Genomic DNA, 25,322 nt, shown 5'->3' on the forward strand with positions numbered 1-25,322 from the left:
GTTTATAAAAACAATATAATACATCTCAAGGGGATCTTATGTGAGTCGAGCAAAGACACATCAATACGAAGTATGACTGCAGCCCTCCTCAAAAGGAAACATGTAGATGTTTCAATAATTATACAGCATTATAGCCCCACAATGTAAACTTTTAGCCTAAATGCCTGACTGCACCTCGTGCTGTTTACATTACCCCCTAATAAAGTATTCGATCAAAAACACAAAGTTTGTAATCTATGTTTCAATTAAATCAGGGCAGCTGCATGCCATTTAGGTGCCTTAAGCCTAATTGCTTTTTACTTACACCCCCCCCCCCCCCCCCCCACACACACACACACACACACACAAACCCCAATCAATCAGTAAAATAATTACATTTGAGAGCCATACGTGACATGCACACACGATGCATGTGACACGACGTGATCCTTTCATTATCTCGAGCAAATATACCGGTACAATAATTCTGTTGCAAGTTGTCATTCGTCTTCAATTTAAATAGCCCCATTTATGGCAACGATGGCAACACCATCGTGCGTGCATGTAAAAACAAGGCATAACTATCAATTAGTCTGAGTTGTAAATTGTAAGCCTCACTCCCCGATTCTTCGTCAACCATGAAACTAAAATGTCTTGTGAGGACCATTGCCCTTAGTCACAATATCTGTTTCTCAAATTCTACTATACTTCTCACATTTATAGTATTACAAGCACATCGTCGTGCACAGTCCACACACATGCCCACACCCCAATCAATCAGTAAAATAATTACATTTGAGAGCCATACGTGACATGCACACACGATGCATGTGACACGACGTGATCCTTTCATTATCTCGAGCAAATATACCGGTACAATAATTCTGTTGCAAGTTGTCATTCGTCTTCAATTTAAATAGCCCCATTTATGATTATAATGGTGATTGGCCCACCATTCTGGTGCCCCTTTGGGAACGTGGATGACCCCCACGCGGCCTGGTGTGGGCCCTGCGTAGCGCCGATCAATGAATTAAACTAGCGTTAGCGCTGTGTCTGCCAGAGCTCATCTCTTATAGAACAGTGGTTCTACCAGCATTGTCATGCCAAGGACGACCACATTTAGAATAGCGTTTGGCGGACATGCAAACCAGGGAGCCCAATAAGAGAGGATTTGTGTTAAAACCCATTTTGACCCGAGATCAGATTCTACAAATCTTCTAAATCCTGACAGTTTTCTGAAAAAGCTATGTTTCTATGTCAGTCGTTCTTTGATTTTTCAAAAACAGCAGAGCTACAAGCTCGTAGCGCGCCACTCGGTGGCGTGCTATGAGCTTGTAGCTCTGCTATTTTTCAATAACTAAAGCATAACATAATGCTAACACCAAAAGGGGTTCCCGCCCAAAATGGGTTAAACAATATTGCTCAAAGTTAAATAGACGCAATATAAAACAGGGTTAAACTTTTTATTTATTTAAATATTAGCATATTTTTCAGCAGGGGATCCCCTTCAAGGAATCGATTCCATCAGATTTGGAACCCGGCCCTACGTACAGGAATCGTTAAAGGGAACCGTTCAGGAATAGGACCGTTTAGACTCAATGGAATCGCAAAGGAATCGGAATCATTACCCTAGTGTGTGTGTGTGTGTGTGTGTGTGTGTGTGTGTGTGTGTGTGTGTGTGTGTGTGTGTGTGTTTCTGTGTCTGATTGTGTCATCAGAGAGTCGGGGGTAGTGAGCTGAGCTGACAAGAGAGTCTGGACTAAGGAGCACATTCCTCCGCCTGTGGGTGGCCTTAAGAGGGGTCAGGGGTCATCTTTTAATGTCATGTCGAGGAGGACATGTTTGTCGACTAACGACTAATGAGGTGCAAGTAGAAGACTGCGTCATCACTCACAGCGGTACAAGCGGTCTCTGACACGTGCACGCGAGCGCACACACACACACACACACACACACACACACACACACACACACACACACACACACACACACACACACACACACACACACACACACACACACACACACAGCAATACATGGATAAACAACTTTTTCTTGTCTTAACTCAATTTCTTCCTCCGATTGTATTTCATCCCTCATGGGTCCCGCTTTCCTGTGGAAGTGGATTTGAGCTGTATATAAGATCTGTTCAGTGCCCTTCTCAGCAGACAGACAGATGATCCCGCATGCCCTTTGGTCTGCAATCGTAACTGAAACAGATCAATACCCAGGCCCGCTTGCCTGTCAACCGTATACCCACATGCACGCACACGCACGCACGTATTGGATTGCAATACTTGTGAGGACATCTACATTTTGGATGCCGACTTTGTTAATGCGATTTCTACCATTCTCTTTTTCCATTTTTTATTATCCTGCACATCAAAAATTGCTGGAACTGTTGTGAACGGTTGTGAGCTTGTAGATCGGTAGATTGTAAATTGGTGTGCAACACCATCGTGCGTGCATGTAAAAACAAGGCATAACTATCAATTAGTCTGAGTTGTAAATTGTAAGCCTCACTCCCCGATTCTTCGTCAACCATGAAACTAAAATGTCTTGTGAGGACCATTGCCCTTAGTCACAATATCTGTTTCTCAAATTCTACTATACTTCTCACATTTATAGTATTACAAGCACATCGTCGTGCACAGTCCACACACATGCACGCACGCGCACACGCACGCACACACACACACACACACGCACACGCGCACACACACACACACACACACACACACACACACACACACACACACACACACACACACACACACACACACACACACACACACACACACACACACACACACACACACACACACACACACACACACACACACACACACACACACACACACACACACACATGCATGCATGCACGTGTGCAGCATCAAAGCCAGTGTGAGCGGCTGGCATGTATAGGAACAGGACATGGAAGTGTGTGTCACGGCAGGGGGGGCACATTCCTGGGGTGGTTCCCAGCGCAGAGGAGCAGCATGGCTGAAGGATGACGCAGCTGTGGCATGCCTCTCTGAGATTCCTGCATCTCGTCTAGCGTCGTTAAAGCGCGCCGCTCCGCATGGTCAGACAGACTGACTGCACCCAGTTACAGGTTGAAGCAACAATAGATGATGAGCGTGGGAAGTAACGATCTCTGTGTGTGCGTGTGCATGTGCGCATGTGTGCGTGAGTGTGCGCGTGTGTGCGTGCATGCGTGCGTGCGGGGGTGCGTGGGTGTGTGGTCTTTTGCGACTTCACGCCACATCAACGGTAGCTTGAAGTGGCCTAATTATCAGTCTGTCATGACTTGAATAATTAGCACATGTGGCAATTAAGAATTTAGGTAAATTCTACATCAGCAGTTCTCAAACTTTTGCAAAAATAGCAGATGTACAAGCCCTGCAGCGCTTCACGAAGTGACGTGCTGTGAGCCTTTATAAATCTTCATAAATTAAAGTATAAGTATATTACACTTTGTTCTATGACAGTAGAACAAACATTTGTGTTAGAAATGTGAACATTTTTGCATGCAATGTCATGCCCGAAATAAGAGACAGACAGAATTCTGTCTGTGGGTTTCATAAATATTTTGGACAATGCTTTTACCAACAACAGTGACAATATAATAGCCTACAACTGGTGCTCTGGTCTGGAAAATGAAATTGGAATACTGAAAAAGAAAAAAAGAATCCCTTCTGATTTTTCTACCTACTTTCATGCATCGATGCTTGTGCATTTTATAGGATGTACAGCATTTATGGGATTGGCTCATCAAATACTGCAAGGGTATAGAATCAAATTACATCCTATTCAGACACCATTTCAACTGAAACCACAAAACAGCCTGAGCAATCTCCACCATATATGAGAGAGAGAGAGAGAGAGAGAGAGAGAGAGAGAGAGAGAGAGAGAAATATCAACCATAGTTTGACTATTTTGATGCAATTTTTTAGAGCATTTGTGTGAATTTAGTTGGTTGTCTATGTTTTAGCTTTACAGTTTTTCACTTTCTGTACAGCACTTTGTAAACCCAGAGTTGTGAAATGTGCTATATAAATAAAGTGGATTGTATCGGATCAAAAAGGTACAGTATTTGTGTCATTTTTATTTATTTAATGTTCTATACAGTATATACTAAGGGCACGTGGATTTGACGACCATTCAATATACAGCAATAAGGGCGGCAGAAAAGAACATGGCGGTCTTCTATTCGGTTCCTCAAGCTATATAGATTTATTTTTGTAATTGAACAGTCCTCTCTCTCCTTCCCTAACACCACTGCACCAGTGCAGACTTTTCCTTCATTATCAGAGCACGTATACAAGATGCAAATGGCGTGAAATAATGTGTTGGCAAGTGGCAACGACCACACACAAAAACACGTCCACTTCATTTATATTCATTCATTACTTAGCATATGGATGAGCGCTTGCTCATGTCGTATTGTTACGAGACAGCTAATTTACAAACACAAATACACACACAAATGTAAATGCACACACACAAAGTGCCAATCACACAAACATGGAGGTACAGACGTACAGTACATACATAGCCACACACATACACACACACGTGCGCACACGCACACACACACACGCACACGCACGGACACACCCACACACCAACACACCCACACACACTTTTTTGTTTGACATGAAATTGGTTCCTGAACCGCCATCGTTGTCTCCTTCTGAGATCCAAATTGAATTGCTTGTCCCCTGCGGGCCCACACTGCCTCCCCTCCCTCCCTCTGCCACCAACCATGCAACTCCCCAAATTGAACCCAGTGGCTGTGCGTGACCTATGCAAATGAGCAGGGTGGGAGGAAGCCTCACAGCCATCTCCTTATGGCTAAATAATAAATAAAAATGCACAATAAATAAATAATGCAAATGCCGCCTTGAGACCCAGTCTCACGGGTCTCCCACCACCTCCACTATCCCGTCGCCTCCCACTCCCAACCACTCTCTAATTCATTGCCCCCCACTGTCACTGCATAGTCAATCAATAGCCAATTAAACAAATGTGCGAGAGGTCTCCAGTGGCGCTGTGTGTGTGTGTGTGTGTGTGTGTGTGTGTGTGTGTGTGTGTGTGTGGTGTTGCCTGGCCTGGGAAATAAATATGCAAATAATTCATTGGAGAGACAAGCGTCAGGGGGCATCTTCAGGCTAAAGCTTGGAGGAGGAGAGGGAACTTAGAAGGACAGGAAGAATCCTTTTTTGGTCATTGTTGTTTGCATAATGTACATTATGTAGTCTCAGTGACTACTGACCTCCTAGCACTGCACCTCCCACTGCCTGCATCTGCACAACCTGCTAGCACCGGTACATTTATTTATATAGCACCCGTTATACAAGACACTTTAGAATGACCTCCAGAGCGCAAAAACTTTGAAACCGACTTCAAACATTTACTGTAACTGTAAAGGCACTAGGCAGGCACACTGCCCCAGCTGTTGTCCTCGTTCAGGTTCGCCTCGCGGAGATCAAGCCTGCTCCTGCAGACAACTCAGATAGCAAATGATCCTTATAGGCTCAGCAAAACATTAACTCGTCATTCCACTTTTGGCCTCACTCCACGGACAGGCCCCTTGTCTGCTTCGAGAATTGATTTCACGCTTTTAATGTTTGGTTTTTAAAGTTTAAAAATGCACACCTTTCTCTCAAGCAAGACTCTGTTGAACATCCAGGTTTTCTGTGAGCCGGTGTGATCCTGGGAGAAATGTGGAACAAGCAACACCTTGACCGCCTCATCCACTATGCATCACACTGCAGGGATTGCTAGCAAACCTCTATCTCTCTCTCTCGCACGCACGCACGCACGCACGCACGCACGCTATCGTCTATCTCCCCCTTTCATGTTGTGCATTCCTCTCCTTCTTCCTCGAATTCTGCAAGCACAGAACCGTGTCCAGCTCCTCTTTGATGTGTCAGGGTCCAGGTTGTCCGCTGCCTGGCTAATTTTAGATGCCCCTTTTTAGCCGCCGGTGCTCTCCAGGGAGGGGAGGGGGGTGCCACTGCCAAGTGGTTTCTTGTGTAGGAACCTCAAACCTCGACGGTAATCCGGACAAGGTGATTCACTAACACTGCTTGCTCCCGCAGCCCAGTAACACGTTGGTCAAGCTAGCAACAGTGTTGTTTTTGGCAGCAAAATTTGATTTTAGTTTATTAGTATTTTGAATAGTTTCCATTTAGTTTTAGTCACCTGGAATGTTTTAGTGTAAGTCCAGTTTTAGTCGACTAAATATCATACGATTTTAGTAGACTAAATCTACACTAAAATGTATTTTGGCGGGCCTTGATGCCGTCGTAATAACTGTTTTTACACTTGCTGAAAATAGCCGATCTACAAGCTCACAACGCGTCGCAGCACGACACGTTGTGAGCTCGTAGAGCTGCTATTTTCAGCATGCAACCAAGTGTGAAATGACTTATACTGGATCTCTAGTCCCTTCCTTTCATTTTAGTCTAATTTTTATTTGTTGACAAAATTGACAGTATATTTAGTCATAGTTTTAGTCATCATGGTTTAGTTTTTATTGAGTTTTTACAACAACACTGGCTATCAAGTTAAAAGCTAATGTGAGGTAAAATGCCATTTCATCCGAGGCGGTTTGCTGAATAAACAGGCAGCATCTCGCGGGCGATGTTGGCGGAGTGGAGTGCTATAAAAACCACACGGGTTACCAGAGATTATCAATGTAAACAGATTGTGGTGGCAGATGGCGCGGTGGGTGGGAGGTGGAGGTGGAAGTCGGGGCCTTACCTTTCCTCTGAGGGGGAGGGGGAGAGAAGACGTTCTAGACGTTCTCTGCTATTCACACGCAGGCTCGAAATGTCAGCGGCCGGCCGGCCTGCCAAGAACAGACAGACAGCGTTAGACAAAGAACAACAGACAGGGAATTTGGAGGCGTTTTTGTTTCCTAATCTGTCGATGATGGTTAAACCTAAATTGTACGTTGTCATGATTCATTTTGTGATGATTTCATTTAATAATATTCTTTATTATTAAATGAGTTGAAGCCTGCCATCATGCCATGTTTAGCCCACCGACTATGTCGTTCGACTATGTAGTTCGACTATGTACACCAGTATGTAGCCCTCTGACTACATACTGTAGTTTGTTTGATTATTAAGGAAACAATGGGTTACATTCATTGTCTCCACCAGCCGAAGGCATGGGGAGAGTATGTTTTGCACTCCGTCCGTCCGTCCGTGTGTCCGTCCGTGAACAGCTAATCTCAGCCACCGTTAACCCGGTCGATGCCAAATTTTGCACACACACTCCCTGGATGCCAACCATGAACCTCTGCCCCAAACTTTCCAGAACGGCCTGTTATAGCGCCACCAGGAGGCCGCTTTGTGCAAAACAAGTTTTTCGATGCCATATTTTGCACACACACTCCCTGGATGCCAACCATGAACCTCTGCCCCAAACTTTCCAGAACGGCCTGTTATAGCGCCACCAGGAGGCCGCTTTGTGCAAAACAAGTTTTTGCACAGTACACCTACAGATTTTGTCCAAACATCACGCAAATTGGTACACAGTCTCTCTAGAGCCATTCAACGAAACTGGTCTTTCAGATTTATCACACTCCATCCTGATTGGTTAAGATTGGCTTCCAAAGTTCACAGGAGTGCTCAGTTTCAAACAAAATGCTGCAAATCATGAACACATCGCGTGATTTCCGTGAAATTGTGCACCCACATTCCCACTAGGCCGAGGACTAAATGCCACATGAACAATTTCAACTCAGCCTCAAGGTGGCGCTATAACTGGCCGAAAAGTGTTTTTACCTCTAACTGCACGGTTCTGTGGATAACCTGGTGGAGACCTGTGCCCGGAAGGGCACTTTTTCTAGTTTCAGTATGTTATGAAAACAACCACACTGGTGTGAAGTGAGCGGTGCCTTTCATCACAATGAAATGTCAACAACATTCCATGCTCTAACGGACCGACAGACATCCACACAAAGCTGTGCATCGGAGCCGCTGCACCGCTCAAAAGATCCAATGCACTAAATATTTTCTTGCCTTATTTTCTGTAAAATACATTATTGGTACGTTTAAATGCATTTTAAAGTGCAGGTTGAAGTTCATTGGTTCAAACGTGGGCACCGCCAAAACTCAGCATGTGAGTAGTATGTGTATAGGATAAAAATTCTGATAGGATTTTTCAGAATCTTTTACAATTTACAATTTACAATTTAGGCATTTAGCAGACGCTCTTAATCCAGAGCGACTTACATTTAAGCAAGAACAAAGCATGGGAATACATCACATAAAAAGCATTTATCATGAAACATGCGTAAGCTAAGAAAGTAACAGTGGAATATTTATATAGTGAAACTATACATACACTATACATATAAACTATACATCTTTACTACTATGCTATATATGTGTACTATGGCGTGCTATGACTACATACAATACAATTACAGTGCTGTCTACATAACATGCTATAAGTCTGTATCAAATGCTATATAATCCAACAGAAATGCTATCTAAGGGTTTAGGGTAAGTGCTAAGGGCCATGATGGAGTCTGAAAAGGTGGGTTTTCAGGCTACGGCGGAAGATTGGGAGTGATGCTGCAGTTCTGACTGCAATGGGAAGTGCATTCCACAGTTTTGGAGCCAGAAGGGAGAAGAGTTTGGGACGTGTGGAGCGTTGTCCCGGCGTTTTTAGTGAGGGTACTTCCAGCTTCCCTGCGTTGGCTGATCTGAGTGCGCGGGAGGGTTTGTAGGGTTCAATCATACTTGTAAGATATGGGGGAGCCATACCTTTGGTTGCTTTGAATGCCAGCATCAGAGTTTTGTATTCTGTGCGGGCAGCGACCGGGAGCCAGTGGAGGGAGCTGGGGTTAGGAAAAAATCCTATTAAAAAAATGGTAACAATAAATCCTATTGGATTTTCTTATAGGACAATAACCTTAGAAGAAATAATCTAATAGATTGGATTCTTTGATTTTTGAGCAGTGCCTCCGCTCCATTACGGAGCTATGTGTGTCCCTGTAGGCTACGTGTCCGAGCACGGAAAGCTGCAACACGGTAACTATCATTTCTCGACCGTTTGGGGCGCGGGAAGGCTCGCCGGAACAGGGCCCGACCCCTGCAGTAGAGGACCTGGCTAAGATATGTATGGACTTTCTGGGGGTCTGGATGTTCCGGGGACGCCCCGGGGAACGCCCCGGAACCGGGCCGGCACACTGGGCGCGTTCCTGGGGGTCTGAATGTTCGATTTCTCCCAAAAAGAATCAAAAGCACAGTACAGATCACAGTACACTACAATACAGTACAGAGCACAGTACAGTACAGCACAGTAACTATAACATTAATGTATAGTTGCACAGCTCAGTTCACACAGGTGTGATTTTAATAGTATTTTAATAGTAGTATTCACACAGGTGTGATTTTAATAGTATTTTTAATAGTATCAGAATCTTTTTTTACTGGTGGCCCCTGGAGAAAATTCACGACCAAAATGCTAATGTTCATGATGTATTAACCATGCAATGATGATCACGGAAGTCCTCATAAATCCTTAAATTAGCCCAAAGCCTTTGCTCTTTCACTGCGTGATTCATTCTCACTCACTCAACGTTCTCTCGTCGGTTTCATTCGTTCATTCCGCCGGGCAGGCCTTTCAGGCAGTTCCTGCTCCTTTACCCCCTGCTTCACCTCAGGCCATGAATAAGAATGCTGTATTTATGGAGAGAAACCAGCCACCTTGTTAAAGGCCATAAGAAGCCTGAAAATAAAAGGCAGGCCCTTTATCCCAACAGGCAGCAGAGATTATTAAAGTTTTAAGAGCACAGCCGAGAGAGCCGGAGCCGAGAACAGAGCGAGTACAGTACAGTACAGTACAGTACAGTACAGTACAGTACACAGCAGCTGAGCACACTATATGGTTGCCCCCCCTATGGCTTCACTGAGTGGTTCTGACTGACTCCTCAGAGCCCGGCTCAAGACAGAACATAACACTGTCAGTGCAACCTTGTACCCTGCGGCAATAGGCACCACCCTTACCCGCTTTCCAAGACAGAACAGAGAGAGAGAGTAGCAGAGAGTCTTGAAAGTAAGCTCAAGCAGTTCTCCAACATTTCCATGCCAAGGGCCTCCAGATTGATGTGTAGCGTTAGGCCACAGCCCCCCCCCCCCCTGGTAAGATGTTGTACCAGGGGACCCCCAACAGAACATCTGACCCCGAGATTTTCGAACACTGTGAGGTTGCATAGAAGTAGAGGGTTAAAGTGGTTAAACAGATTTTTATGCTTTATTATCTCATCATAAAGCAGGGAAACCCCGTCAAGCACAACTGGGGGTCCCCATGCAACCCCCAACCCCCCCCCCCCCCCCGGCAACCACACCAGGGGTCTTTTGAGAACTTTGAGTACCACATATGCCACCTTTTGTTGAGCCATGCAGCAGTCGACATCGAGCGAGCGAAGACGCGCGGCTTCTTCTCTAACGCATACAAACGTGTGTGCCTCACTCACACAGGCCATTAAGTCTGGGTTTTTATGTGACTACGGCAAAATGTGGCTCTGCATGGAGAGCAAAGCGCTCGCGCGACGACGGGGCCCACCGGCATGAATGATGCGGCTCCATGAGCAGCGCGGGCAGATGAGCAGAGAGCACTAGCGAGGCTGATTTACAGGCTCAATCTGAGGCCTGCAGCGGCGTCCCGCTCGCTCCCTACAGGATGACTTACGAGGGTGAAGATGCCACCTTTCCATTTCCATTTTATGATGAGGAATGACGGCACGCGGCTTTTCCTTGTATCAGCGGGGAGTGAGCTTATAGGGGAAAGACCACCGGTGTTCATTTTTATCGTTCGTCATTTTAGAATTTGCATAGCATAGTCTACAAAAATATTTGATATATTATATTTAGTTTTATTTTAATTATATTTAGTTTTAATTTTGGGCGGGAACCCCTTTTGGTGTTTTAAAGCATTATGTTATACTTTAGCTATTGAACAATAGCAGAAGTTCATATTTATACATTTTTTCGTGAAAATGTGCCTCAAATCTTTGAATATATATTATTACAGAGTGAACATTTTAACTCAAATCTTTGCTTCTGGGGGGTCCCTGGAACAACATATTTTCAGATCGGGTCGGTGGCCAATTACATATAATTTTGGGGTCCTTGAAATATTGAGCACCACTGATACAGAAACATAGGCATTTCAGAAAACTGAACTAAATTTCGACGTCAGGCCTAAATGGGTTAATGTAAAAAAAAAACAAGATCTTAAAAAAAATAAAGATCTTAATCCGTCAGTTATACTACATACAGTTATACAGTTATACTGTGTGTGTGTGTGGCGCGCATCAAAAACGTATCAATTAGCGACACTGGCACGCATAAATAAAGCCTTGGGACTGAGAAGAGACAACTCAACACTTGATAGTCACCAGTTTAGTTAATGCTTGCTTAGTTCCATCTGAATGGCAACCTATTCATTGGTGAGCAAGTTAATACGAAATGAAATAAAGTTGTTGGAAATCTTTTATTCAAATTTCCATAAATTTTTCATCATTTTCTCCCTCGCTTTTTATAAAAGCAATTATGCCGAGAACGTAAAGCTGCTTCCCAGCTTTTCCTCTAGCTGTTAAAACGTTTCCCGACTCTCTGTCAAAAATACTGAAAGGCAAGAGACTGAGTTATATACTTAAGTGAGTTCACAACTAAGTGCAGATGATGGGGTCAGGACACGAGGGAACAGCGGGGTGTGATAGAGAACACTGTGGTAGAGTCACGACCAAGCCCACAGTATCATATGAAGGAAAGATGGAGCTGAAACCAGTGGGAGAAATGAATGCGTGGGTGAGGAAAGAGGGAGAGAGCTATAGAGCGTGGAAGATAGTTATTGAGAGAAGGAACGGGGAGAACAAATAAGCGGAGACAGAGCAAACTACTAGTGAGGAGAACGTTGTTTAAACAATTGATGAAGATCGAGAGAGAAAGGTAAATCACCCGGAAGACAGATGAAAAGTGAGTCCTGACAGCCTGGAAAGCAGGGCCATTTAGCCCCTCCATTAGCAGCCAAAATGCATCATTGAAACGCATGCGTAATAAGCATGAAACAAATATAATTAGGTTTACATAATTAGTCCTCATGGTTGATAGCTACACTTATTCCCCATGGACAGCCACCTCCCGGGTGGACGGACAAACACTGCGAAGACAGGATTCAGTGTCTCTATCAAAGCACACACTCTACAGGGAGCGTTCGCACCACGTGGGAGATGGATAACAAGAGAGGGCTGGCGGTCACTTCTCATCAGGGATCGTTCTGAAGACATCAGAGATGTCACTACACTGTGTAAACATGTTCAATCAGCATGCAGGGCTACTATGCATGTCAACAGCCTGCTGTGTGGCCTCGGTCACCATCACTCACTACGCTTCTATTGTTGTAGCCATCTGTATGCCGTTTATATGCCTGTTTAATGTGTGAATATCGTCAGTGTCTTTGTTTAAACCTTGTTTGTCCAAAACGTTACTATACAGGAAATGGAAGAAAAACCTACAGCATGTTCCAATGTTACAAGTAGTTACTCATTGGTTCAATCATCATCATAATTAACCGAATGTCTGAGTGTGTGTCTGTGTGTCTGTGTGTCAGAAACACTGCCGTAACTCCTTACTGCCTGCACCAATCAGTCCCACTTTTCACACAGGCATTGACCATATGAATATGGAGGGCGTAACGAAGCCCGTTTTTCGATTTGACACATTAATGATTATTAATTTATTTATTAGTCAATTACAAACGCACCCGGGCGCAGTACCCTTCACGGCCACAAGGGGGGGGGGGGGGGGGAATATCTCACAACGGGTAAGGACTAGTATGTATAAACCAGCATTTTTAAGAGATCTCCAGATATACAAACTCAACACGTCACATCGTGACATGTTGTGAACATGCAGATCATCTCTTGATTCACTACTTTTGACGATACACGGTGTGTATTGTATAGCCATGTGTGTGATGATCTCACAGCAGCCATCCATCGGTGATGAACTATTTGTCTTGAGAGATGCTCTGTACAACACTCTCCTTCACGCTGTGAACCCTGGGAGCACGCCGGGAGTCCATGAAAACTACTGATTGTGTGTTATGGCCACTTTAAACATGCAAAGGGGGCCATCTCTGTAGGTTGAGTTATTTCCGCCTGTGCACGTTTCGTTATAAACTTTCAGTTCGAGACAGATGTGTTTAGACGGAGAGTTGTTCTGCGTGTGTGGTGTTCATGCACTCTTGGATGTCCAAACAGAAACCTCCAAACTAATCATCCTGCCCTAGACAATATTTGCAATTCACATAAGTTACCGCCGGCATTGTACTGTATGGATTCATCGCAGATGATCAATGAACCCTCCTGCTTTTGGCCTCTGCAAACGTAAATTTGATTTCGACATTCAGCGCATCATACTAATTGTAATATCAATATAAAACGAATTGCTTTTTGGGCCTGCATCTGTGTGTGTGTGTGTGTGGTAAACCATTCCAGCACAGATCTTCAAGATGTAATCGGGTGGGATAAAAGTTCAGGCGTTCCTCCACACACACTGAACCTATTGTCTTTGTCCTCTGACACTGAGGCAAATCAAGAATCAAGACGAGAAACACACGTGACACGCTAACAGGTTTATAGTTGGCTGCGTACGGCTGTGCAACCAACACGCCATAGATAAGGAATCTAACCTAAAGCAGGGGGTGACGGGGCGCTGAAAAGCCATTCCTGTCTTGTGAGTCGGTAATGGGGTCTCATTGGTCTCGGAGGGGGGGGGGGGGGGGCACAGGTCTGCAGCTGTCTCCAGCACAGAGCACTCCCAGCTGTGAGCTCTGGCTGTGGAGAGCACGCTGCAGGACACTGGCTGTTGGGGCACACAACGACTGGCTATTCGAACAGACACAACTAGCTATACAAGCTTGTAGATACCGGTATGCTATTTTTCACAAAGAAATTAGAACAATTCAGTTGATTCGAAACTATTTCAAAATGTTTTAATTTATTTTATGGAAGATTTTGATTAAAATAATCCCTCTCTCTCTCTCTCTCTCTCTCTCTCTCTCATTAGCAGGCAACAGTGCAGCACTCTCTCTCTCTGTTTCTGGCACAACAGCGCCCCTACTGGTACTAATAGTCATACTGGTGCTCATTAACGTCACATAGGCGAACAACACATAGGTGAACGAACACGGTCATTGCTGTTCCTTGGAGTGGTTGCACCACTCAAAAAGTGTGTGGGGGGAGGGGGGATGAAAAGAATAAAAAATGTTGGGGGCGCCAGAGTGAAAATGGTTAAGAACCGTGGTTCAAATGGTGCTGCAGCAGCCATGCCCTCGTTGGTCTCGGGGGGCGTGAGCAGAGCTCTGCAGTTGCCTCTACCCCAGAGCACTCACAGCTGTGAGCGTGGCACTGGACCGCACACTCAGGACATGTGTTGGCACACTGTGACGGTGCTCATGGGCAGGCCAGCTGGGCATGGGGGGATTTAGTCTGACAGAGTGAGGACTGACATTTCCTTCCGGGTTTTTTTTTACCCATAAACACACATTTGATGTTGAGTATAAAATATATCATGCAAACAGCTACAGTATGTTCCGTTAACCACGCAATCCCTAACATTAAAAGAATGTTAAAAAATAGCACATTTAAATTTTATTAAGCATGCCTAAACTAGTTCACGCCATGGGTTTAAACTTGAAAAAGATGTGGTTAAGGATGCCATGTCCCCATCCTAACTATGAGGAGCAGTGGTTTAACCCATCCTAACTATGAGGAGCAGTGTTTTAACCCATCCTAACTATGAGGAGCAGTGGTTTAACCCATCCTAACTATGAGGAGCAGTGGTTTAACCCATCCTAACTTTGAGGAGCAGTGGTTTAACCCATCCTAACTATGAGGAGCAGTGGTTTAACTCATCCTAACTATGAGGAGCAGTGGTTTAACCCATCCTAACTATGAGGAGCAGTGATTTAACCCATCCTAACTATGAGGAGCAGTGGTTTAACCCATCCTAACTATGAGGAGCAGTGGTTTAACTCATCCTAACTATGAGGAGCAGTGATTTAACCCATCCTAACTATGAGGAGCAGTGGTTTAACCCATCCTAACTATGAGGAGCATTGGTTTAACCCATCCTAACTATGAGGAGCAGTGGTTTAACCCATCCTAACTATGAGAAGCAGTGGTTTAACTCATCCTAACTATGAGGAGCAGTGGTTTAACCCATCCGCAGTGGTGGAAAGTACTGCATTTGAGGCATTTGTACTTTACATCAGTATTTCCAATATCCTACTTTTACTTCAACTCCACTACATCTCAGTCAGAGATCCACATTCTAGCCACAACGTGGATCCTCAGATCAACATGGTTGTATTTCGTTTTCACATTTTCTTTCCACCGTTTCCACATTCTCATTCGTGGGGAATGTGAGGAAGCTTGTAGAATTTAAAACGGGAATGGGTCATCACGTCGCGGTCAGACTATTAAGATGCCCTTCTGGGCTCAATATTAGGAATATGAATGATATACAAATGCAGGAAGGAACAGCCTCCTATAGCACGCACACACAATACTTGTGAGGACATCAAACGCGTCAAACGCCACTGAGCAACTTCGAAATTAATCGCTTTGGGGGCGGGATTGTCCGCCCTATATTATAACTCTATATGGAACAGCTATACAGCAATCTCATCAAATTCGACCAGATCACTTAATTATATTCTTTTGTATTATCTCTTCTTTTCTCTAATCATGTGTTACGATAACCAAGTATACTAGTCATGTTGTAGTTTTTTTTTAATAATATATATATGTACTGCAATCAGAAATTCTGTATTTCTTGTTTACAATCATGTTCTGGATGTTTCATTGTGTCTTATAAATTAATGGTAGAGGCCTCGTAGCCCCTTGGGCTTTTTTGCCTCATCCTAGCACTTTCCCATTTCTATATTAATGTTTACTGTGTTGTTTTTATACCGTGCTAAAAAATAAATACGGAAAGAAATACCCGACCTACTCTAAGTAACCAACCTGATCTCTAAACATCTTTTTTTTTAAACAAAACATTTTGACCAGGAAACTACGGTCAACTGCGATCTATTCCTGAAATTGTACTTGTGGGGTCATTAAGGTCCTAGTACTCCCTATAGTACCCTATAGGAAGGAACAGCCTCCTCAGTCAGGGCACGTGTGTGGCTTGTATGTACAGTATGTGTGCATAAATTCACACACACACAGTACACACACAGTACACACACACGTACAGTACACACGTACAGTACTTCATCTCCATTCTGGCCTCAGAGAGGCCGGTGAGGAGATGGTGAAATTGAAAAGGACTGGGTGTGGAACGAAGTACATCTGACTTGAGATGAAGGGATCAGTCGTTCTAAACAGACTGACAGGATATCGATCGACGGTGCTGTGAGAGCCTAGAGGAAGGAAACCCACCACTATATACTTGATCTATTACTGCTATGTGGGAACCATGAAGTCCTATTTTTATCCCATTGAGACGACCTGAGGCCCATTCTACAAATGTCTTCGGAAAATCAGTATAGTTCTCGAACTCTCAAGATCTTTCAAAAATGTCCGAAAATAGCAGATGTATACTTAGACCGTGAGCCAGGGGGGTTTGTTTGTACCATTTGGGGGATTAATGCTCATAGTGATTTTTGTGAAGGTATACATGTCTAGAGTCAGAAAATATGTGATAGCATTGCACCAGAGGTAGCTTTATTGGTGTTATCATGCATTTTATTATACAACAATAGGCGAAAATTACATGGGTCAATATATGAAAACATACAACTTAACCCCCTAAAATAAAATATACAAAATGTTTTTCCAATTGATTCTGGTACCTTTAGGTATGCTTGAGAACATAGTGAAAATCTAGTAAAATATATTTTCCAGAAAGGCGTCATTTTCAATATCTAATATGGCTGAGGGGCTTAAAATGGCCATATGAGCAAGGGGGGTTGGTCTGTACCACCTAGGGGACTAATGCTCAAAGTGATTTTTGTGATGGTATACATGTCTAAAGTAAAGACAAGTAAGACGCGCAAACACGAGAAGCGAACACAGTTTATAAATTGCAATAACAACAATTAGCATAAATTAGCAATTATTGAGTGTGTGGTACTGTAAAATTTGTGAAAACAGGGCCGCCACGAGAAGGCTCAGCACCGCTAGCCCCCTATATATATTTATATATATGTTTTTTTGGATTTTTCTTTTTATATAAATATTTTTTGTCTTTGTTGTTTTATACTTTTTTTTTTCTTTTCTTTTTTTTAGCTTTTTTTCATCAAGTTTTGTTTGAAATTTCTACAGTGACAACTGCAGTTTACTTTGCTGTCCATACCTTCACAGCCTAATAATCAAAATCATTGTCCAAGTCTTCAACGTCTTCATCTGAACTTTCCACACTCTCTGAGGTGGATGCCTGGTTCTCAGTCTGCCAGTCTACACATGTCAGTACACTTGAGGCCATTTGCACACACACATTTTGGGAGTGAACATTTCTTTGTACAGTTACAGGCCAGTAGATCCAGGACAGCATCAGGTGCAGGCTGGCCTTCCATCCAGTGCACCACCAACTGTTCAGATTCCCCTTCTCTCTCCATCTTCCATCCTCTGCCAACAGGGCTGGGAACTTGTGGGTCCTGCTCCAAGCATCTTCTCCATATACCAGCCTGGTAGTTAGCTCGCTGTGCATGTTTTGTTAAACAGTCATTACATGGTGGGAGTTGATGACTTTCAATTTCACCTTTTTTGGCACAGAAAAGATGATACCTGAGCTCATTGATCTTGGTGGTTGAGGCTTTTGGGACATACATGAGACATGTAAATACCTCTAGTTTGTCCATCAGTTCTGGGGAAAGGTCCCATTCCGTACCCAACTCAAAGAATGTGTCCTGTATTACCCTGTTGCTGGTGAGAAGTTTTAGGGCACTTGTTTTCCCTTTGCCTGCAAAGGCACTTACAGTGTCAAATCAAGTGCAACCCAATGAGAGCCCAAACCATCAGTGTCTTCTGAGCAGATGACTACAGACCTTGACCAAAGTCAGCAACAAAACCAGTCTCATTAAATTAATTGTGCATGAATGGAGGAATGCAGAATATAGATCAAAGCTACAGGGAAAGATTCTTTATGCAACTGTGAATGACACATGTTACAGAATTACGTCCCAAGACAGTGAGGAGGTGTCTGCTCTTCAATGTCAACAAGAAGAAGCAGATGGTCGCCTACTTCTCCATGCTGCCCATGCCACAAGAGAGGGATACCAGTCTGTAGTCATCTGCTCAGAAGACACTGATGTTTTCATTATGTCTTTAGCATTCTGTGACAGGATTACGGCCCCACTGTTCCAGAAATGTGGCACAAGAACCCGTACAAGGCTTGTAGACATCAGGAAAGTTGCTGCCTCTGTTGGCTTGGAGGGCTCTCATTGGGTTGCATGCATATACAGTACTGGATGTGACACTGTAAGTGCCTTTGCAGGCATAGGGAAAACAAGTGCCCTAAAACTTCTCACCAGCAACAGGGAAATACAGGACACATTCTTTGAGTTGGGTACGGAATGGGACCTTTCCCCAGAACTGATGGACAAACTAGAGGTATTTACATGTCTCATGTATGTCCCAAAAGCCTCAACCACCAAGATCAATGAGCTCAGGTATCATCTTTTCTGTGCCAAAAAAGGTGAAATTGAAAGTCATCAACTCCCACCATGTAAGGACTGTTTAACAAAACATGCACAGCGAGCTAACTACCAGGCTGGTATATGGAGAAGATGCTTGGAGCAGGACCCACAAGTTCCCAGCCCTGTTGGCAGAGGATGGAAGATGGAGAGAGAAGGGGAATCTGAACAGTTGGTGGTGCACTGGATGGAAGGCCAGCCTGCACCTGATGCTGTCCTGGATCTACTGGCCTGTAACTGTACAAAGAAATGTTCACTCCCAAAATGTGTGTGTGTTGCAAATGGCCTCAAGTGTACTGACATGTGTAGACTGGCAGACTGTGAGAACCAGGCATCCACCTCAGAGAGTGTGGAAAGTTCAGTTGAAGACGTTGAAGACTTGGACAATGATTTTGATTATTAGGCTGTGAAGGTATGGACAGCTGTAAACTGCAGTTGTCACTGTAGAAATTTCAAACAAAACTTGATGAAAAAAAGCTAAAAAAAATAAAAGAAAAAACTATGGGCACATGTATTTATCTACAGTTTGAATTGGAATTTAGTGTTGAATACAGCTACTCAATCTAAACACTCCTCTCTCTTCGTTCAGTTATGTAGCACTGTCTAATCTCCACTGACTGGCTCTTTTTATACTGTGTTATACTGTGTCAATTAACTCAATGCACAGCAGCTGTTTTGTCACACTCAACTGTGAGTACTTGTTAGTTTGACTCAGGTCAGGTCACTGTGACATAAATGTCACAGTGACATTTTAGTACGGTAAAATACTTCAGATGCATTACTTACACTATAGCCTAGTTCTATCACTATTCTGTCACTGCCTGTCATATATATTATTGCTGAAGATGCTATTTTTAACAACTTTTTTGTAAAATATATAGTATGGGCTATATCCTCACCATTTTTTAAAGAAAGGGGGTCAATAACCAGATAGAAACATGAATTTGAAGTAGAATGCTTCATTCGGATTTTGAAAACTGTCTTTTAACATGGGGTTATAAATGGAGTGATAACACACAGAAAGCTACCACCAGTGCAATGCTATCACATTTTTTCTAGCACTAGGGGTGTATACCTTCCCAAAAATCACTATGAGAATTAATCCCCCCTTCGGTACAAATGACCCCAAAAATGGGGTCCTGGCTCACGGTCTAACTGTACAAGCTCGCTCAGCTTGTATCTATTTTTTTATATTCAGCGGCAACAATGCCAACAAAGTCGACGCTTTCCCGGTTTTAATGGTTTATACTATTGGGGGGGGGGGGGGGGGGGGGAGGGAGCTCAAGGCACGCTGTTAAACTTGTACATCTGATACTGTACTGAGATCTTTAAACAAATTTCAAATAATTAAAAAGAATATGAGAAAAGAAACTGATTTTTTTAACATCAGTTAAAAGATTTGGGTATTTATTTATAATTATTTTTTTTAATAAATGAAAATTGAAATAAAATGAAACATTTTGACATGTTGTGGGACGCCAGTGTAAAAGTGGTCCATAAAGATCCATGGCTGCACCGACGCCGTACCCCCTCAACCCTCCACATCCCTCCTGCCTTGGCCTTCCCAGCATGCTCCTCTCCTCTCCTCCATCCCATAGAGGAACAGCTGCCCCTCCTCATCTGTCCGCTCACATCCATCTCCAACCTCCATCCTCCCTCTTCTGTTCTCACTGCAGGGCTCCTGAGGGCCTCTCTGCTGTAAATGCTGCCTTTGCTTTAACCCATTCTGACTTCAGATCAGATTCTAAAAAGGTCTTCTATACATCCTGACAGTTTTCTGAAAAAGCCATGTTTCTATGTCAGTCGTTCTTCGATTAAAAAAAAATAGCAGACCTACAAGCTCGTAGCGCACCACTCTGTGGCACGCTATGAGCTTGTAGATCTGCTATTTTTCAATAGCTAAAGGTAAATCTTATGTTTCTGTATCAGTGGTGCCCAATATTTCATGTCAAGGACCCCAAAAACTATATGTAATTGGCCTCCGCCCCCATCTGAAAATATGTTGTTCCAGGGACCTCCCCAGAAGCAAAGATTTCACTCTGTAATAATATATATTCAAATATTTGAGGCACATTTTCACGATTTTTCAAGAATGGCAGACCTATACAAGTTCATAGCGCGGCACGTAGATCTGCTATTTTCCAATAGCTAAAGTATAACATAATGCTTTAAAACACCAAAAGGGGTCCCCGCCCAAAATGGGTTAATCCATCCATGCAGCGCTACACTCACTGAAAGGGGGCTCCGGGGATTGGAGGGGGAGAGGGGAGAGGGGGGAGGGGGGGTATTTTACTCTCAAACCTGAACAGCTGCAAGATGTGCAACCCTCCCTCTCATACCATCTCTCCCTCCTCAGTGATGGGAGTGAGGCTACTCAACCCCAGTCCTCCCATACAGTGATATGGGACGGATGCAATTGTACTGTACAAGTATAGGTCAACTGTGTTACTTGAGCCAAAGTGCTTGAGTACAGTATACTAGGTACCGGGGGCCCTTTCCTAGAAATGTAGTGGGGTCAAAAGTACAATATTTGTCTATGACATTTAGTGGATAGCTTAATCTATTTAGACCTGAGGCCGAATAAAAAAAATGTCTTCAAAATCTGGACAGTTTTCTGAAAAACCTGTTTCTATGTCAGTGGTTCTCAAACTATTTCATGTCAAGGACTCCCAGAATGATCTGGATTAAGCTGTGGTACCCCCATCTGAACATATGTAGTACCAGGGACCTCCCCAGAGGCAAAGATTTTAGTTCAAAACGTTCGCTCTGAAAGAATATTCAAAGATTTGCGCCACATCTTCACGATTAAAAAAAATCTACAAGATCTACAAGCTCGTAGGTCACACAAGCACAGCCATGGGGTCACACAGCAGGAAGCATGACGCCACACCTCTAGGAAATGAGGAATGCTGGGACGAAGGGGCCATGGCCAATCTCGTCAATCACAGAAGTGAAGCAAAAGGTGCACGTGTGTATACGAGCCTGCATATACATAACACATGTACAGTACTGTACAGTACAGTACATGCACATTACAGTACAGTAACCCCCCTCCCCTATTTAAGAGGATTCTTTTCAAATGTCGAAATATTTCGAAAATAGCTGAAGTATAAAATAGCGCTTCCTTAACTCCCGTACAGGACAGTTTAATTAATATCTGGGGTTTTGCAGAGCATGCACACTTTGCAATGCCTGTGTGCAGAAAGAATGTTCACATGCTGTATGTACTGTACAAGACACCGTGAAGCACTGACAATGAAATATGGCTTACAGGTGGATCCAGGATGTAAGCCGTCAGCTTAACTTTTCTTCGCCCTGCTGTACTTTCAGCTCCATATCGAAACGTACGGCGCTTCAGTCCGAAACCCGAGTTGCGGCGCGTCTTAAGGACCAGGTACATGATGACACTGTTGAATTGCCATGTAATTCAAGACAGTGGGTGGGTGGCTCGCCGGCCCCCAGCTCTGATTAAACGTCCAGTATGTATTGTACAGTATATGGGTGTCCTGTCCAGGGGAATGTTACTGGAAGCGCTGGCGGAGCGCCAAGCGAACGTTGAGATACACACCCGGAGGTCCCTAGCAGCAGCAGCAGCAGCAGCGATATTATAAAAGGCGGAACAGAAATCAATAAGCAGCTTTAACCGTGCAATTTACTTTCCGAGGCCTGCTATATAGCAGAGCTACACACAACACAAGGCCTAAATTGATATCGGAGCAGAGGGAAGCGAATATTTGACTGGCAATGAGATTCCCTATAGTCGTATTTCTATTGACCTTTTAAAATCCATCGACTGCAAACACACATGGAAGAATTAATCAGCCGTGAGTCACAAAGTATCGCCTATTATTCCTTTAATGAGATATTCACCATCAGCTATTGCTATTGTGATGTGTAACCATAATCACACACACACAAACGCATATATACTTTCTATAGCAGCAACGCTGTGCTAAAAAGACTGTTTTAGGCATCCCTTATTTCCAAGACAGACATTTGGTGTATAGAGACTGTATACTGTAACATTTGAATTAGATTTAAAAATTTAACTCATGAAACATTTTGGAAATATTTTGAAAGAAATAAGAATATAATAATTCAAAAACAAAAATGTAGGAAACCTGTTTGGGAATCAGTGCCTAATCGGTTCGATATTTTCCAAATAAGGGACGATTTCTTTTTTCGATTTTGTAGACCTCAAGATCAGGTAGATTATAGTTATAGTCACCAATGTACAGTTTTTAAATGTACAAATATTTATTCCCCCCCCCCCCCCCCCCCAAAAAAGGGGAAAAAAAGCTTTAAAAAAAAAGTATAGGTAGTTAAACAACTAGTCGACTAGTCGACTAGTTGTAACTGTAGAAGTGAATGCTAGACGATACTACAGTCTAGCCTATATTCAAGGGAGAGTCGGCGTACATACACAGTGCAGGTTCCCTGTTGGGCCATGAGTCATGACTGTGTGAGACAATGTTCAAAGTAGCCGTGGAGCAAGAATTATGACAGAGCGGTTCCATCTCATAACCCGGGCCGTCATCCCACACGGCGACATTCATCTCTGAAAGCGTCGCAGCTGAACACTAAACGCCGTGGGTTGGCGAACGGCTACGCTGCCAGTGCTACGCTACTTTGGCAGTCAGGGTTCAAAGAGATGAGCGCAGAATGGGGCATAACGCGGTACAATGTGAAATATGGCATCTGCCATGAGGCAGTACTTGTCCAATGTAATATTTATGCCGTTTCTCCGTGTGCAAGCTGTGTGTGTGTGTGTGTGTGTGTGGCATGATGTACTGTATGCGTTCGTGTAATTTTGCGTGTCGTAGAATTTATGGATGCATAAACGAATGCATCCAGATTCAAAATGAAGAGAGCCAATTAAAGGCTTTTGGCCAATCTGAAAACATGATTGTAAACAGCTGCATCAGTCAAACGTAAACAAGGACGAGGGATAAAACGGGCGTCAGTTTTCATGCTTGGCTGGCTTGACAAATTGGATAATGACTTTCCCCCTAATATGTTTCGGTTCCAGTAGCACTTCACCTTGTAAGAAAAGCCATTATATAATGTACCGGTAGTTATTTCTTTTATTTTTTTTGCCTAAGAGACAATTACCCTTCAAAAGTTTTAGCAAGAGAGAGCTACGCGTTTCATAGCTCAAGGGCTTCCAAAACGTTTCGAATGCCATCACGTTTGTGAGCTTGTAGATCAGCTCTTTTCAGCATGCAACCAAGTGTAAAATGACTTATACTGGATCTCTTGTCCACTAGTCCCTTCCTAACATTTTAGTCTAGTTTAATTTGTTGACGAAATTGTCAGTATAGTTAGTCTTAGTTGTACTCATCATAGCATAGTTTTAATTCAGTTTCCATTTAGTTTCCGTCAGTGGAAAAAGGTAGTCGGCGAACATTTTTCGTCTTAAGTTTTAGTCGACGAAATCAACACTGATTCACTGAAGACTGAGGTTAGAGTTAGGGTTAGATGTAATATTAGGGTTAGTAATGTACAGTAGGACAACGTACATCATCGCTGTTAAAACAGTAGCCGTGATCAACGCACAGAATTCTGAATTCCTCCAAAACATCACAATATAACGTTTGGCACTGGAGACGGTTGCGGTATAGGTATAGACGCAGCATTCAATGCTCTGATTAAACGGGATTTTGTCCCCATTGATGGCATTCGAATCCACTAAATTTTCTCTCCTTTACAATAGCCCCCTCCTCCCTCCCCTCCCTCCAATTGAAAACCTGTGCTGTATCGCAATGCAACAATGCAACCTGTGAGGAACAGATGGCTGATTAGTCGACTTGTTTGTGGCACAAGGAAACAGGTTTGAATAGGAGGGAGACACGCTAGTATGAAGAGTTTGAAGACTCACAGGCATAATGTAGGCTATACCTGATTATTTATGATTAGCCATTCACTGTGGGGAGACATAAATGTTTTTGTTATGTAATTATGTTTTTTTCAACGCAGCTGGATCACTCTAGCTCGTCTATAGCCTGCAGCAAGGTGCTGCTTATTGTCAACGCATCCAGCAGTCTGGGGCTAAAAGAGGTAAAAGAGCAACTTGTGCTAAAAAGCCTTCCTCTTTCCCTTTGTCAAATAATTTGGTGTCTCGCAAATTAAAAACAGAATATGGAAACGCTGTGCAGGTGAATTGTGAGGAAATGAGAATTCTCTAAATACATTTCAGCAGTTTGTCTCTTTTAACCCATTTTGGGCGGGAATGCCTTTTGGTGTTTTAAGCATTATGTTGAATTTTAGCTATTGAAAAATAGCAGACCTACAAGCTCGAAGCTACGAGCTTGTAGGTCTGCTATTTTTTTTTAAAGTTGTGAAAATGTGGCCCAAATGTTTTTAACTCAAATCTTTGCTTCTGGGTGGGGAACAACATCCTTTCAGAGGGTGTCGGCCAATTAAGGTGGTTGCACACTGGACACGTTTTTCGGAAAAATCCGAAAAACGCGCTCGGTGTGTGGGGACGTTTACATAATAATGTAAAGGTCCCCACATAAAGGTCTCAAACATTTTCATGTCAAATATAATATATTTTTGGGGGTCCTTGACATGAAAACCACTGATACAGAAACATAGGTTTTTCA

General features: G+C 43.4%; 1 protein-coding gene across 1 annotated transcript in view; it reads right to left on the reverse strand.

Annotated features, from left to right (window-relative positions):
• The window catches only part of tspan9a (tetraspanin 9a), a 307,238-nt gene that overhangs the window by 211,529 nt on the left and 70,387 nt on the right, over positions 1-25,322 (reverse strand). The window contains exon 3 of the mRNA XM_083763888.1: positions 6,751-6,838. The gene's annotated coding sequence lies outside the window, so the exon portion shown is untranslated. The remainder of the gene's footprint in view (positions 1-6,750; positions 6,839-25,322) is intronic.

The sequence above is a fragment of the Protomyctophum parallelum genome, assembly GCF_964188405.1.
Source record: "Protomyctophum parallelum genome assembly, chromosome: 4".
NCBI lineage: Eukaryota > Metazoa > Chordata > Actinopteri > Myctophiformes > Myctophidae > Protomyctophum > Protomyctophum parallelum.